Below are 15,128 nucleotides of genomic sequence, written 5' to 3'. Positions count from 1 at the left end.
TCTAATTTGACTTCATCACGTCGTGCTCCGACGAATCGAAATACCCTTTGTGGATGGTCGCGTATTCTTCGAACGGGTCCATCTCTGCTACGGTTGCAGAACGAGATCGTGCGCGTGGTTCCACTCTGTGTTGGTGCAATATTGGGTTGTTCAGCTTAATTCGCTCATTTCGTTAGACCAATGGTGATAATATGAGCTTGCAATTCTTCGAATCAAAAAGATTTCACTTGTGCTTTACAGCAGTGCTCCCCAACCATTTTATAGCCGCGGAACGGGCAACGTTTCATAATTTCACGGCGCCTCGATGAGATGGGGGGCGTTAATTGTTTATATTGTTGCGGTGGCTTCGACCACTTCTCGCCGGTGAGACGGTGAGCCGCGCAGAATAAATTCCTATTATAATTCATCACGTCGTCCTCCGACGAATCGAAATACCCTTTGTTGATGGCCGCGTATTCTTCGAACGCGACCATCTCAGCTTCGGTTGGCGAACGAGATCCTGCGCGTCGATCCACTCTGTGTTGGTGCAATATTGGGCTGCACAGCTTTATTCTCAGGTTTCGCTAGACCTGTCGTGAAAATTCGAGCATGCAATTCTTCGAATCCAAAAGCTTTCACTTGTGCTTAACAGCAGTGCTCCCCAACCATTTTATAGCCGCGGACAGGGCAAAGTTTGATAATTTTACGGCGCCTCGATGAGGGGGGGGGGGGCGGCAATTGTTTCTATTGTTACGGTGGCTTCGACCACTTCTCGCCGGTGAGACGGTGAGCCTCGCAGAATAAATTCCAATTTTACTTCATCACGTCGTCCTCCGACGAATCGAAATACCCTTTGTGGATGGTCGCGTATTCTTCGAACGGGTCCATCTCTGCTACGGTTGCAGAACGAGATCGTGCGCGTCGATCCACTCTGTGTTCGTGCAATATTGGGCTGCACAGCTTTATTCTCAGGTTTCGCTAGACCTGTGGTGAAAATTCGAGCATGCAATTCTTCGAATCCAAAAGCTTTCACTTGTGCTTTACAGCAGTGCGCCCCAACCATTTTATAGCCGCGGACCGGGCAACGTTCCATAATTTTACGGCGCCTCGATGAGATGGGGGGCGTTAATTGTTTATATTGTTGCGGTGGCTTCGACCACTTCTCGCCGGTGAGACGGTGAGCCTCGCAGAATAAATTCTAATTTGACTTCATCACGTCGTGCTCCGACGAATCGAAATACCCTTTGTGGATGGTCGCGTATTCTTCGAACGGGTCCATCTCTGCTACGGTTGCAAAACGAGATCCTGCGCGTGGTTCCACTCTGTGTTGGTGCAATATTGGGTTGTTCAGCTTAATTCGCACATTTCGTTAGACCAGTGGTGATAATATGAGCTTGCAATTCTTCGAATCAAAAAGATTTCACTTGTGCTTTACAGCAGAGCTCCCCAACCATTTTATAGCCGCGGACCGGGCAACGTTTCATAATTTCACGGCGCCTCGATGAGATGGGGGGCGTTAATTGTTTATATTGTTGCGGTGGCTCCGACCACTTCTCGCCGGTGAGACGGTGAGCCGCGCAGAATAAATTCCTATTATAATTCATCACGTTATCCACCTTATGAATCGAAGTACCCTTTGTTGATGGCCGCGTATACTTCGAACGTGACCATCTCAGCTTCGTTTGGAGAACGAGATCCTGCGCGTGGATCCACTCTGTGTTGGTGCAATATTGGGCTGCACAGCTTTATTCTCAGCTTTCGCTAGACCTGTGGTGATAATATGAGCTTGCAATTCTTCGAATCCGAAAGCTTTCACTTGTGCTTAACAGCAGTGCTCCCCAAACATTTTATAGCCGCGGACCGGGCAACGTTCCATAATTTTACGGCGCCTCGATGAGATGGGGGGCGTTAATTGTTTATATTGTTGCGGTGGCTGCGACCACTTCTCGCCGGTGAGACGGTGAGCCTCGCAGAATAAATTCTAATTTGACTTCATCACGTCGTCCTCCGACGAATCGAAATACCCCTTGTTGATGGCCGCGTATTCTTCTAACGCGACCATCTCAGCTTCGGTTGGAGGACGAGATCCTGCGCGGGTTCCACTCTGTGTTGGTGCAATATTGGATTGTACAGCTTAATTCTCAGGTTTCGCTAGACCTGTGGTAAAAATGCGAGCTTGCAATTCTTCGAATCCAAATGCTTTCACTTGTGCTTAACAGCAGTGCTCCCCAACCATTTTATAGCCGCGGACCGGGCAAAGTTTGAGAATTTTACGGCGCCTCGATGAGGGGGGAGGGGCGTTAATTGTTTATATTGTTGCGGTGACTTCGACCACTTCTCGCCGGTGAGACGGTGAGCCGCGCAAAATAAATTCCTATTATAATACATCACGTCGTCCTCCGACGAATCGAAATACCCTTTGTTGATGGCCGCGTATACTTCGAACGTGACCATCTCAGCTTCGTTTGGAGAACGAGATCCTGCGCGTGGATCCACTCTGTGTTGGTGCAATATTGGGCTGCACAGCTTTATTCTCAGCTTTCGCTAGACCAGTGCTGATAATATGAGCTTGCAATTCTTCGAATCAAAAAGCTTTCACTTCTGCTTTACAGCAGTGCGCCCCAACCATTTTATAGCCGCGGACCGGGCAACGTTCCATAATTTTACGGCGCCTCGATGAGATGGGGGGCGTTAATTGTTTATATTGTTGCGGTGGCTTCGACCACTTCTCGCCGGTGAGACGGTGAGCCGCGCAGAATAAATTCCTATTATAATACATCACGTCGTCCTCCAACGAATCGAAATACCCTTTGTTGATGGCCGCGTATTCTTCGAACGCGACCATCTCAGCTTCGGTTGGAGAACGAGATTCTGCGCGTGGATCCACTCTGTGTTGGTGCAATATTGGGCTGCACAGCTTTATTCTCAGCTTTCGCTAGACCTGTGGCGATAATATGAACTTGCAATTCTTCGAATCAAAAAGCTTTCACTTGTGCTTTACAGCAGTGCTCGCCAACCATTTTACAGCCGCGGACAGGGCGAAGTTTGATAATTTTACGGCGCCTCGATGAGGGGGGGGGGGCGGCAATTGTTTCTATTGTTACGGTGGCTTCGACCACTTCTCGCCGGTGAGACGGTGAGCCTCGCAGAATAAATTCCAATTTTACTTCATTACGTCGTGCTCCCACGAATCGAAATACCCTTTGTGGATGGTCGCGTATTCTTCGAACGGGTCCATCTCTGCTACGGTTGCAGAACGAGATCGTGCGCGTGGTTCCACTCTGTGTTGGTGCAATATTGGGTTGTTCAGCTTAATTCGCACATTTCGTTAGACCAGTGGTGATAATATGAGCTTGCAATTCTTCGAATCAAAAAGATTTCACTTGTGCTTTACAGCAGAGCTCCCCAACCTTTTTATAGCCGCGGACCGGGCAACGTTTCATAATTTCACGGCGCCTCGATGAGATGGGGGGCGTTAATTGTTTATATTGTTGCGGTGGCTTCGACCACTTCTCGCCGGTGAGACGGTGAGCCGCGCAGAATAAATTCCTATTATAATTCATCATGTTATCCTCCGACGAATCGAAGTACCCTTTGTTGATGGCCGCGTATTCTTCGAGCGCGACCATCTCAGCTTCGGTTGGCGAACGAGATCCTGCGCGTCGATCCACTCTGTGTTGGTGTAATATTGGGCTGCACAGCTTTATTCTCAGGTTTCGCTAGACCTGTGGTGAAAATACGAGCATGCAATTCTTCGAATCCAAAAGCTTTCACTTGTGCTTAACATCAGTGCTCCCCAACCATTTTATAGCCGCGGACAGGGCAAAGTTTGATAATTTTACGGCGCCTCGATGAGGGGGGGGGCGGCAATTGTTTATATTGTTGCGGTGGCTTCGACCACTTCTCGCCGGTGAGCCGCGCAGAATAAATTCCTATTATAATTCATGACGTCGTCCTCCGACGAATCGAAATACCCTTTGTTGATGGCCCCGTATTCTTCGAACACGACCATCTCAGCTTCGTTTGGAGAACGAGATCCTGCGCGTGGATCCACTCTGCGTTGGTGCAATATTGGGCTGCACAGGTTTATTCTCAGCTTTCGCTAGACCTGTGGTGATAATATGAGCTTGCAATTCTTCGAATCAAGAAGATTTCACTTGTGCTTTACAGCAGTGCTCCCCAACCATTTTATAGCCGCGGACCGGGCAACGTTTCATAATTTCACGGCGCCTCGATGAGATGGGGGGCGTTAATTCTTTATATTGTTGCGGTGGCTTCGACCACTTCTCGCCGGTGAGACGGTGAGCCGCGCAGAATAAATTCCTATTATAATTCATCACGTCGTCCTCCGACGAATCGAAATACCCTTTGTTGATGGCCGCGTATTCTTCGAACGCGACCATCTCAGCTTCGGTTGGAGAACGAGATCCTGCGCGTGGATCCACTCTGTGTTGGTTTAATATTGGGCTGCACAGCTTTATTCTCAGGTTTCGCTAGACCAGTGGTGAAAACGCGAGCTTGCAATTCTTCGAATCCAAAAGCTTTCACTTGTGCTTAACAGCAGTGCTCCCCAACCATTTTATAGCCGCCGACAGGGCAAAGTTTGATAATTTTACGGCGCCTCGATGAGGAGGGGGGGCGGCAATTGTTTCAATTGTTACGGTGGCTTCGACCACTTCTCGCCGGTGAGACGGTGAGCCTCGCAGAATAAATTCCAATTTTACTTCATCACGTCGTGCTCCGACGAATCGAAATACCCTATGTGGATGGTCGCGTATTCTTCGAACGGGTCCACCTCTGCTACGGTTGCAGAACGAGATCGTGCGCGTGGTTCCACTCTGTGTTGGTGCAATCTTGGGTTGTTCAGCTTAATTCGCTCATTTCGTTAGACCAGTGGTTATAATATGAGCTTGCAATTCTTCGAATCAAAAAGCTTTCACTTGTGCTTGACAGCAGTGCTCCCCAACCATTTTATAGCCTCGGACCGGGCAACGTTCCATAATTTTACGGCGCCTCGATGAGATGGGGGGGGCGTTAATTGTTTATATTGTTGCGGTGTCTTCGACCACTTCTCGCCGGTGAGACGGTGAGCCGCGCAGAATAAATTCCTATTATAATTCATCACGTCGTCCTCCGACGAATCGAAGTACCCTTTGTTGATGGCCGCGTATTCTTCGAACGCGACCATCTCAGCTTCGGTTGGAGAACGAGATCCTGCGCGTGGATCCACTCTGTGTTGGTGCAATATTGGGCTGCACAGCTTTATTCTCAGCTTTCGCTAGACCAGTGCTGATAATATGAGCTTGCAATTCTTCGAATCAAAAAGCTTTCACTTGTGCTTTACAGCAGTGCGCCCCAACCATTTTATAGCCGCGGACCGGGCAACGTTATATAATTTTACGGCGCCTCGATGAGATGGGGGGCGTTAATTGTTTATATTGTTGCGGTGGCTTCGACCACTTCTCGCCGGTGAGACGGTGAATCGCGCAGAATAAATTCCTATTATAATACATCACGTCGTCCTCCAACGAATCGAAATACCCTTTGTTGATGTCCGCGTATTCTTCGAACGCGACCATCTCAGCTTCGGTTGGAGAACGAGATCCTGCGCGTGGATCCACTCTGTGTTGGTGCAATATTGGGCTGCACAGCTTTATTCTCAGCTTTCGCTAGACCTGTGGCGATAATATGAACTTGCAATTCTTCGAATCAAAAAGCTTTCACTTGTGCTTTACAGCAGTGCTCGCCAACCATTTTACAACCGCGGACAGGGCAAAGTTTGATAATTTTACGGCGCCTCGATGAGGGGGGGGGCGGCAATTGTTTCTATTGTTACGGTGGCTTCGACCACTTCTCGCCGGTGAGACGGTGAGCCTCGCAGATTAATTCCAATTTTACTTCATCACGTCGTGCTCCGACGAATCGAAATACCCTTTGTGGATGGTCGCGTATTCTTCGAACGGGTCCATCTCTGCTACGGTTGCAGAACGAGATCGTGCGCGTGGTTCCACTCTGTGTTGGTGCAATATTGGGTTGTTCAGCTTAATTCGCACATTTCGTTAGACCAGTGGTGATAATATGAGCTTGCAATTCTTCGAATCAAAAAGATTTCACTTGTGCTTTACAGCAGTGCTCCCCAACCATTTTATAGCCGCGGACAGGGCAAAGTTTGATAATTTTACGGCGCCTCGATGAGGGGGGGGCCGCAATTGTTTCTATTGTTACGGTGGCTTCGACCACTTCTCGCCGGTGAGACGGTGAGCCGCTTAGAATAAATTCCTATTATAATACATCACGTCGTCCTCCAACGAATCGAAATACCCTTTGTTGATGGCCGCGTATTCTTCGAACGCGACCATCTCAGCTTCGTTTGGAGAACGAGATCCTGTGCGTGGATCCACTCTGTGTTGGTGCAATATTGGGCTGCACAGCTTTATTCTCAGGTTTCGCTAGACCAGTGGTGAAAACGCGAGCTTGCAATTCTTCGAATCCAAAAGCTTTCACTTGTGCTTAACAGCAGTGCTCCCCAACCATTTTATAGCCGCGGACCGGGCAACGTTCCATAATTTTACGGCGCCTCGATGAGATGGGGGGCGTTAATTGTTTATATTGTTGCGGTGGCTTCGACCACTTCTCGCCGGTGAGACGGTGAGCCGCGCAGAATAAATTCCTATTATAATACATCAGGTCGTCCTCCAACGAATCGAAATACCCTTTGTTGATGGCCGCGTATTCTTCGAACGCGACCATCTCAGCTTCGGTAGGAGAACGAGATCCTGTGCGTGGATCCACTCTGTGTTGGTGCTATATTGGGCTGCACAGCTTTATTCTCAGGTTTCGCTAGACCAGTGGTGAAAACGCGAGCTTGCAATTCTTCGAATCCAAAAGCTTTCACTTGTGCTTAACAGCAGTGCTCCCCAACCATTTTATAGCCGCGGACAGGGCAAAGTTTGATAATTTTACGGCGCCTCGATGAGGGGGGGGGGCGGCAATTGTTTCTATTGTTACGGTGGCTTCGACCACTTCTCGCCGGTGAGACGGTGAGCCTCGCAGAATAAATTCTAATTTGACTTCATCACGTCGTGCTCCGACGAATCGAAATACCCTTTGTGGATGGTCGCGTATTCTTCGAACGGGTCCATCTCTGCTACGGTTGCAGAACGAGATCGTGCGCGTGGTTCCACTCTGTGTTGGTGCAATATTGGGTTGTTCAGCTTAATTCGCTCATTTCGTTAGACCAATGGTGATAATATGAGCTTGCAATTCTTCGAATCAAAAAGATTTCACTTGTGCTTTACAGCAGTGCTCCCCAACCATTTTATAGCCGCGGACCGGGCAACGTTTCATAATTTCACGGCGCCTCGATGAGATGGGGGGCGTTAATTGTTTATATTGTTGCTGTGGCTTCGACCACTTCTCGCCGGTGAGACGGTGAGCCGCGCAGAATAAATTCCTATTATAATTCATCACGTCGTCCTCCGACGAATCGAAATACCCTTTGTTGATGGCCGCGTATTCTTCGAACGCGACCATCTCAGCTTCGGTTGGCGAACGAGATCCTGCGCGTCGATCCACTCTGTGTTGGTGCAATATTGGGCTGCACAGGTTTATTCTCAGCTTTCGCTAGACCTGTGGTGATAATATGAGCTTGCAATTCTTCGAATCAAAAAGCTTTCACTTGTGCTTTACAGCAGTGCTCCCCAACCATTTTATAGCCGCGGACCGGGCAACGTTTCATAATTTCACGGCGCCTCGATGAGATGGGGGGCGTTAATTGTTTATATTGTTGCGGTGGCTTCGACCACTTCTCGCCGGTGAGACGGTGAGCCGCGCAGAATAAATTCCTATTATAATTCATCACGTCGTCCTCCGACGAATCGAAATACCCTTTGTTGATGGCCCCGTATTCTTCGAACGCGACCATCTCAGCTTCGTTTGGAGAACGAGATCTTGCGCGTGGATCCACTCTGCGTTGGTGCAATATTGGGCTGCACAGGTTTATTCTCAGCTTTCGCTAGACCTGTGGTGAAAATTCGAGCATGCAATTCTTCGAATCCAAAAGCTTTCACTTGTGCTTTACAGCAGTGCTCCCCAACCATTTTATAGCCGCGGACCGGGCAACGTTCCATAATTTTACGGCGCCTCGATGAGATGGGGGGCGTTAATTGTTTATATTGTTGCGGTGGCTTCGACCACTTCTCGCCGGTGAGACGGTGAGCCGCGCAGAATAAATTCCTATTATAATTCATCACGTCGTCCTCCGACGAATCGAAGTACCCTTTGTTGATGGCCGCGTATTCTTCGAACGCGACCATCTCAGCTTCGGTTGGAGAACGAGATCCTGCGCGTGGATCCACTCTGTGTTGGTTTAATATTGGGCTGCACAGCTTTATTCTCAGGTTTCGCTAGACCAGTGGTGAAAACGCGAGCTTGCAATTCTTCGAATCCAAAAGCTTTCACTTGTGCTTAACAGCAGTGCTCCCCAACCATTTTATAGCCGCCGACAGGGCAAAGTTTGATAATTTTACGGCGCCTCGATGAGGAGGGGGGGCGGCAATTGTTTCTATTGTTACGGTGGCTTCGACCACTTCTCGCCGGTGAGACGGTGAGCCTCGCAGAATAAATTCCAATTTTACTTCATCACGTCGTGCTCCGACGAATCGAAATACCCTTTGTTGATGGCCCCGTATTCTTCGAACGCGACCATCTCAGCTTCGTTTGGAGAACGAGATCTTGCGCGTGGATCCACTCTGCGTTGGTGCAATATTGGGCTGCACAGGTTTATTCTCAGCTTTCGCTAGACCTGTGGTGAAAATTCGAGCATGCAATTCTTCGAATCCAAAAGCTTTCACTTGTGCTTTACAGCAGTGCTCCCCAACCATTTTATAGCCGCGGACCGGGCAACGTTCCATAATTTTACGGCGCCTCGATGAGATGGGGGGCGTTAATTGTTTATATTGTTGCGGTGGCTTCGACCACTTCTCGCCGGTGAGACGGTGAGCCGCGCAGAATAAATTCCTATTATAATTCATCACGTCGTCCTCCGACGAATCGAAGTACCCTTTGTTGATGGCCGCGTATTCTTCGAACGCGACCATCTCAGCTTCGGTTGGAGAACGAGATCCTGCGCGTGGATCCACTCTGTGTTGGTTTAATATTGGGCTGCACAGCTTTATTCTCAGGTTTCGCTAGACCAGTGGTGAAAACGCGAGCTTGCAATTCTTCGAATCCAAAAGCTTTCACTTGTGCTTAACAGCAGTGCTCCCCAACCATTTTATAGCCGCCGACAGGGCAAAGTTTGATAATTTTACGGCGCCTCGATGAGGAGGGGGGGCGGCAATTGTTTCAATTGTTACGGTGGCTTCGACCACTTCTCGCCGGTGAGACGGTGAGCCTCGCAGAATAAATTCCAATTTTACTTCATCACGTCGTGCTCCGACGAATCGAAATACCCTATGTGGATGGTCGCGTATTCTTCGAACGGGTCCACCTCTGCTACGGTTGCAGAACGAGATCGTGCGCGTGGTTCCACTCTGTGTTGGTGCAATCTTGGGTTGTTCAGCTTAATTCGCTCATTTCGTTAGACCAGTGGTTATAATATGAGCTTGCAATTCTTCGAATCAAAAAGCTTTCACTTGTGCTTGACAGCAGTGCTCCCCAACCATTTTATAGCCTCGGACCGGGCAACGTTCCATAATTTTACGGCGCCTCGATGAGATGGGGGGGGCGTTAATTGTTTATATTGTTGCGGTGTCTTCGACCACTTCTCGCCGGTGAGACGGTGAGCCGCGCAGAATAAATTCCTATTATAATTCATCACGTCGTCCTCCGACGAATCGAAGTACCCTTTGTTGATGGCCGCGTATTCTTCGAACGCGACCATCTCAGCTTCGGTTGGAGAACGAGATCCTGCGCGTGGATCCACTCTGTGTTGGTGCAATATTGGGCTGCACAGCTTTATTCTCAGCTTTCGCTAGACCAGTGCTGATAATATGAGCTTGCAATTCTTCGAATCAAAAAGCTTTCACTTGTGCTTTACAGCAGTGCGCCCCAACCATTTTATAGCCGCGGACCGGGCAACGTTATATAATTTTACGGCGCCTCGATGAGATGGGGGGCGTTAATTGTTTATATTGTTGCGGTGGCTTCGACCACTTCTCGCCGGTGAGACGGTGAATCGCGCAGAATAAATTCCTATTATAATACATCACGTCGTCCTCCAACGAATCGAAATACCCTTTGTTGATGTCCGCGTATTCTTCGAACGCGACCATCTCAGCTTCGGTTGGAGAACGAGATCCTGCGCGTGGATCCACTCTGTGTTGGTGCAATATTGGGCTGCACAGCTTTATTCTCAGCTTTCGCTAGACCTGTGGCGATAATATGAACTTGCAATTCTTCGAATCAAAAAGCTTTCACTTGTGCTTTACAGCAGTGCTCGCCAACCATTTTACAACCGCGGACAGGGCAAAGTTTGATAATTTTACGGCGCCTCGATGAGGGGGGGGGCGGCAATTGTTTCTATTGTTACGGTGGCTTCGACCACTTCTCGCCGGTGAGACGGTGAGCCTCGCAGATTAATTCCAATTTTACTTCATCACGTCGTGCTCCGACGAATCGAAATACCCTTTGTGGATGGTCGCGTATTCTTCGAACGGGTCCATCTCTGCTACGGTTGCAGAACGAGATCGTGCGCGTGGTTCCACTCTGTGTTGGTGCAATATTGGGTTGTTCAGCTTAATTCGCACATTTCGTTAGACCAGTGGTGATAATATGAGCTTGCAATTCTTCGAATCAAAAAGATTTCACTTGTGCTTTACAGCAGTGCTCCCCAACCATTTTATAGCCGCGGACAGGGCAAAGTTTGATAATTTTACGGCGCCTCGATGAGGGGGGGGCCGCAATTGTTTCTATTGTTACGGTGGCTTCGACCACTTCTCGCCGGTGAGACGGTGAGCCGCTTAGAATAAATTCCTATTATAATACATCACGTCGTCCTCCAACGAATCGAAATACCCTTTGTTGATGGCCGCGTATTCTTCGAACGCGACCATCTCAGCTTCGTTTGGAGAACGAGATCCTGTGCGTGGATCCACTCTGTGTTGGTGCAATATTGGGCTGCACAGCTTTATTCTCAGGTTTCGCTAGACCAGTGGTGAAAACGCGAGCTTGCAATTCTTCGAATCCAAAAGCTTTCACTTGTGCTTAACAGCAGTGCTCCCCAACCATTTTATAGCCGCGGACCGGGCAACGTTCCATAATTTTACGGCGCCTCGATGAGATGGGGGGCGTTAATTGTTTATATTGTTGCGGTGGCTTCGACCACTTCTCGCCGGTGAGACGGTGAGCCGCGCAGAATAAATTCCTATTATAATACATCAGGTCGTCCTCCAACGAATCGAAATACCCTTTGTTGATGGCCGCGTATTCTTCGAACGCGACCATCTCAGCTTCGGTAGGAGAACGAGATCCTGTGCGTGGATCCACTCTGTGTTGGTGCTATATTGGGCTGCACAGCTTTATTCTCAGGTTTCGCTAGACCAGTGGTGAAAACGCGAGCTTGCAATTCTTCGAATCCAAAAGCTTTCACTTGTGCTTAACAGCAGTGCTCCCCAACCATTTTATAGCCGCGGACAGGGCAAAGTTTGATAATTTTACGGCGCCTCGATGAGGGGGGGGGGCGGCAATTGTTTCTATTGTTACGGTGGCTTCGACCACTTCTCGCCGGTGAGACGGTGAGCCTCGCAGAATAAATTCTAATTTGACTTCATCACGTCGTGCTCCGACGAATCGAAATACCCTTTGTGGATGGTCGCGTATTCTTCGAACGGGTCCATCTCTGCTACGGTTGCAGAACGAGATCGTGCGCGTGGTTCCACTCTGTGTTGGTGCAATATTGGGTTGTTCAGCTTAATTCGCTCATTTCGTTAGACCAATGGTGATAATATGAGCTTGCAATTCTTCGAATCAAAAAGATTTCACTTGTGCTTTACAGCAGTGCTCCCCAACCATTTTATAGCCGCGGACCGGGCAACGTTTCATAATTTCACGGCGCCTCGATGAGATGGGGGGCGTTAATTGTTTATATTGTTGCTGTGGCTTCGACCACTTCTCGCCGGTGAGACGGTGAGCCGCGCAGAATAAATTCCTATTATAATTCATCACGTCGTCCTCCGACGAATCGAAATACCCTTTGTTGATGGCCGCGTATTCTTCGAACGCGACCATCTCAGCTTCGGTTGGCGAACGAGATCCTGCGCGTCGATCCACTCTGTGTTGGTGCAATATTGGGCTGCACAGGTTTATTCTCAGCTTTCGCTAGACCTGTGGTGATAATATGAGCTTGCAATTCTTCGAATCAAAAAGCTTTCACTTGTGCTTTACAGCAGTGCTCCCCAACCATTTTATAGCCGCGGACCGGGCAACGTTTCATAATTTCACGGCGCCTCGATGAGATGGGGGGCGTTAATTGTTTATATTGTTGCGGTGGCTTCGACCACTTCTCGCCGGTGAGACGGTGAGCCGCGCAGAATAAATTCCTATTATAATTCATCACGTCGTCCTCCGACGAATCGAAATACCCTTTGTTGATGGCCCCGTATTCTTCGAACGCGACCATCTCAGCTTCGTTTGGAGAACGAGATCTTGCGCGTGGATCCACTCTGCGTTGGTGCAATATTGGGCTGCACAGGTTTATTCTCAGCTTTCGCTAGACCTGTGGTGAAAATTCGAGCATGCAATTCTTCGAATCCAAAAGCTTTCACTTGTGCTTTACAGCAGTGCTCCCCAACCATTTTATAGCCGCGGACCGGGCAACGTTCCATAATTTTACGGCGCCTCGATGAGATGGGGGGCGTTAATTGTTTATATTGTTGCGGTGGCTTCGACCACTTCTCGCCGGTGAGACGGTGAGCCGCGCAGAATAAATTCCTATTATAATTCATCACGTCGTCCTCCGACGAATCGAAGTACCCTTTGTTGATGGCCGCGTATTCTTCGAACGCGACCATCTCAGCTTCGGTTGGAGAACGAGATCCTGCGCGTGGATCCACTCTGTGTTGGTTTAATATTGGGCTGCACAGCTTTATTCTCAGGTTTCGCTAGACCAGTGGTGAAAACGCGAGCTTGCAATTCTTCGAATCCAAAAGCTTTCACTTGTGCTTAACAGCAGTGCTCCCCAACCATTTTATAGCCGCCGACAGGGCAAAGTTTGATAATTTTACGGCGCCTCGATGAGGAGGGGGGGCGGCAATTGTTTCTATTGTTACGGTGGCTTCGACCACTTCTCGCCGGTGAGACGGTGAGCCTCGCAGAATAAATTCCAATTTTACTTCATCACGTCGTGCTCCGACGAATCGAAATACCCTATGTGGATGGTCGCGTATTCTTCGAACGGGTCCACCTCTGCTACGGTTGCAGAACGAGATCGTGCGCGTGGTTCCACTCTGTGTTGGTGCAATCTTGGGTTGTTCAGCTTAATTCGCTCATTTCGTTAGACCAGTGGTGATAATATGAGCTTGCAATTCTTCGAATCAAAAAGCTTTCACTTGTGCTTGACAGCAGTGCTCCCCAACCATTTTATAGCCTCGGACCGGGCAACGTTCCATAATTTTACGGCGCCTCGATGAGATGGGGGGGGCGTTAATTGTTTATATTGTTGCGGTGTCTTCGACCACTTCTCGCCGGTGAGACGGTGAGCCGCGCAGAATAAATTCCTATTATAATTCATCACGTCGTCCTCCGACGAATCGAAGTACCCTTTGTTGATGGCCGCGTATTCTTCGAACGCGACCATCTCAGCTTCGGTTGGAGAACGAGATCCTGCGCGTGGATCCACTCTGTGTTGGTGCAATATTGGGCTGCACAGCTTTATTCTCAGCTTTCGCTAGACCAGTGCTGATAATATGAGCTTGCAATTCTTCGAATCAAAAAGCTTTCACTTGTGCTTTACAGCAGTGCGCCCCAACCATTTTATAGCCGCGGACCGGGCAACGTTATATAATTTTACGGCGCCTCGATGAGATGGGGGGCGTTAATTGTTTATATTGTTGCGGTGGCTTCGACCACTTCTCGCCGGTGAGACGGTGAATCGCGCAGAATAAATTCCTATTATAATACATCACGTCGTCCTCCAACGAATCGAAATACCCTTTGTTGATGTCCGCGTATTCTTCGAACGCGACCATCTCAGCTTCGGTTGGAGAACGAGATCCTGCGCGTGGATCCACTCTGTGTTGGTGCAATATTGGGCTGCACAGCTTTATTCTCAGCTTTCGCTAGACCTGTGGCGATAATATGAACTTGCAATTCTTCGAATCAAAAAGCTTTCACTTGTGCTTTACAGCAGTGCTCGCCAACCATTTTACAACCGCGAACAGGGCAAAGTTTGATAATTTTACGGCGCCTCGATGAGGGGGGGGGGCGGCAATTGTTTCTATTGTTACGGTGGCTTCGACCACTTCTCGCCGGTGAGACGGTGAGCCTCGCAGATTAATTCCAATTTTACTTCATCACGTCGTGCTCCGACGAATCGAAATACCCTTTGTTGATGGCCGCGTATTCTTCGAACGCGACCATCTCAGCTTCGTTTGGAGAACGAGATCCTGTGCGTGGATCCACTCTGTGTTGGTGCAATATTGGGCTGCACAGCTTTATTCTCAGGTTTCGCTAGACCAGTGGTGAAAACGCGAGCTTGCAATTCTTCGAATCCAAATGCTTTCACTTGTGCTTAACAGCAGTGCTCCCCAACCATTTTATAGCCGCGGACAGGGCAAAGTTTGATAATTTTACGGCCCCTCGATGAGGGGGGGGGGGCGGCAATTGTTTCTATTGTTACGATGGCTTCGACCACTTCTCGCCGGTGAGACGGTGAGCCTCGCAGAATAAATTCCAATTTTACTTCATCACGTCGTGCTCCGACGAATCGAAATACCCTTTGTGGATGGTCGCGTATTCTTCGAACGGGTCCACCTCTGCTACGGTTGCAGAACGAGATCGTGCGCGTGGTTCCACTCTGTGTTGGTGCAATCTTGGGTTGTTCAGCTTAATTCGCTCATTTCGTTAGACCAGTGGTGATAATATGAGCTTGCAATTCTTCGAATCAAAAAGCTTTCACTTGTGCTTGACAGCAGTGCTCCCCAACCATTTTA

This window comes from Lasioglossum baleicum, unplaced genomic scaffold (genome assembly GCF_051020765.1).
Source record: "Lasioglossum baleicum unplaced genomic scaffold, iyLasBale1 scaffold0047, whole genome shotgun sequence".
Lineage (NCBI taxonomy): Eukaryota > Metazoa > Arthropoda > Insecta > Hymenoptera > Halictidae > Lasioglossum > Lasioglossum baleicum.
Note: the sequence above shows the minus strand (reverse complement) of the source record.